This window comes from Dermacentor silvarum, chromosome 1, assembly GCF_013339745.2.
Source record: "Dermacentor silvarum isolate Dsil-2018 chromosome 1, BIME_Dsil_1.4, whole genome shotgun sequence".
In the NCBI taxonomy this organism is placed as follows: Eukaryota; Metazoa; Arthropoda; class Arachnida; order Ixodida; family Ixodidae; genus Dermacentor; species Dermacentor silvarum.
In genome coordinates, this window is record NC_051154.1 from 184,689,572 (window position 1) to 184,692,201 (window position 2,630).

The window sequence follows — 2,630 nt, forward strand, 5'->3', positions numbered from 1 at the left end:
GGTGTTGCTATTTAGGGTTACGCCCAACAGGGTGCCAGTTCCTCGCTTTGCCGTAGGAATAATTTCCACTAGGACGTGTTCTACCGACACAATGCCGGTCTCGTGTATGAGTGCCGGTATGTTTCGTTTGATTAGCGTAGCGATTGGCGCTTTGCCTGTGCCCGATACATCGGAGCAGAAGGACGCATAGCCTGATATTTGGCCTGACCCCCCGTCTCTTGGAGGGCAATTATGTCTGGAGCTTCGGAATCCTTAGTTTGTAGGAACTGCTGGAGATTCCCTCGCTTGCGGCGGAATCCCCGGCAGTTCCATTGCCATATGACGTACATAGCGCTTTTACCGCTATTCCAGGCCATCGTTGGTCGGGCGGTTGTAAGGCTTAGTTACTTTAATGGGCCCTACGCTAGGCCTTTGTTGGGCGTTTTCGAGGACCGCGATTCTGGCATTATAACTTTCGGCAAGGTTTGTTATCATGGTGTGGAATGTTTTATGCATTATCTCGAATTTGATATCAATGGCCCTGGTGATTTCCTCTATGATCGTCTCTTCCCTGATGTTACGCTTAGAGGTGCCAGAGTGGGCGGTTGTCCCTTGGGAAGAGGGGATTGTTCTACCGCTCTGCGCTTCGCGGGTAGGCTCTCGGTATCGGAATCTGGCTGCGCGTATTGTGTGGTAGGTTCTGCAACTGCCGGAGGTGCATCTATCTCTATATGGACAGTTTCTGGTTCTGCGGGTACAACTTCTTTCGGCGGTGTCGCCTTCAGTTGGGCTACCTCGGCCTTGAGGGCCTTATTCTCTGTTAGTAGAATTTCGAGCATTTGTTTGATTTTAGTTAGCTCGCTGTCGTGAGAAGAGGGGAGCGTGGGGTTTTCTATCTTAGTGGGTTCGGACTGGGAGACTACATTTGCCCAGCTCACCTTGTTGTTATTGGTGAGGTCTTGCTTTCTTGTTTAGCTTGGGGTCTATGTCCCGATGGGGATCTTGATCTGGATGCCTTGCGATCGGCAGCAGTGTCCCTCGTTTTGATCGGTGGGCGTTGGGCTGCCGTTGTCTGCTTGTCTGCTTGACGTGGCAACGATGGGTCTCTGCCGCCGCCGCCGCTGTGGTTGTGCAAGGTTTGTTGTTGTTGTTGTCGCTGTTTTTCCCACTGGCGCTGTTTGATGAGGAAAGGCGTCTGAAAGCGTCTCTGGCAGCTCTTGTCTCCCGTGGGGTGATCTTTACCGCACAGCGCGCACTTAGGGTTGCAGCTGTGATTGTCCGCGGGGTTTTGGGCACCACAGTCTTTGCACTGTTTCTTGTCGGGGGTAGGGCACACGTCCGCGCGATGACCGATCCGGCCGCAGGCTCCGCACACTTCGACTTTTTTCTTGTGGAGGTAGCAGCGGTACTCGGCGCCTCTGTAATAGACGTAGAAGGGTACATTTGGGCCTTCAAAGATGATGATGGCTGAGTTGGTGTTGCCCATGCGACGGGCCTGCAGGATGGTGGGTTCTTCTTGTAGATGACTTTTGGTGATGTCCTCCGCAGTGTCGTAGTCCGGAATGTTGTGGATTACGCCTTTGTAGGTGTCTGCCGGTGGGGCGGCGTAGGCTGTGGCTTCGTAGTGCGTGTCTCCAATTTGGAGTTCCCTGATGCGGTTGTATTTCTCAGCATTTGCCATTCGCGGAGTGCTGATTACTATGACATTTTTTTCCACGCAGGAGCGATATATGTCATCTTCCGCCTCTGCAATCGGTACTGCTGCGGCTCGCAATACTTCATCTCGAATTTGCGCATCACTTAGTTTTGAGACATTTAGCCCGTCGCGGGGCCGTACGATGATCTTTATATCTTCCCTTGGAAGTTGTGGCTGTCGCGGCGGCTTCGGTTTCTTGGTGGTACGCGCGCTGCGCTTGGCACGCACCAGAACGCGCTTCGCCAGTGCCATTGTTTTGCTTGTTTCATCAGCCATTATGCTGAACTGCTCTATAGCTCTACGACTCCTATTGCGGTGGCTGGTGAGCCAGCCCGCTTCTTTAGTTACTTCTTCAGGTGCAATAGTTTTCTCCCTCTACTTCAACGACGTCCATGCCTTGAAAAGAGCTTACCCGGTGGGTCGGTGGGGTGGTTGACCCGCCCTCGGTGCGGCCTTGGGGCTCCGCGTCGTCCGGCATCGTGCAGCTGCGGCGCGGCGAGGCGATGATGCCGTAGTCTTGGTTAGGCTGGCTGTCGTTCGGTGTGCCCGAACGGGTTTTGGGCCGTAATGGCCCTCCCGGTGGGCCGATGGTGATGAAACTGGTGTCCAGCGAGAGCCTGTAGCTTCAGGGACCTGACACCGTAGGATTTTGGTCGGAACGTAGTTTGTGCCGCCACAATTGGTTGTTCACGGAGCTCATGCGAGGTACGTTCGCTCCGGTTCGCCCCCTGGTGGCGTCCTCTAGCCTGCAAGAGAATTTTTTTTGAGACTGTCCATCCCATGATGCCCGTAATAATTCGAGTACACGAGTTTGTAGTATACAAATGTCTTCATTTTTGCCCAACAACAATCTAACGTTTGATGCCTTATCAGATAACGGCGTACCTGAATCGTAACCGCAGGAGAGTTTGCATCGTGTACAGCGGACATTAGACACGTCAAACGGACGAAGGGT

General features: G+C 53.3%; 1 pseudogene; it reads right to left on the reverse strand.

The window, feature by feature from the left end:
• Positions 1-207: 207 nt before the first annotated feature.
• On the reverse strand, positions 208-2,153 carry LOC125942715 (uncharacterized; annotated as a pseudogene).
• Positions 2,154-2,630: the final 477 nt, after the last annotated feature.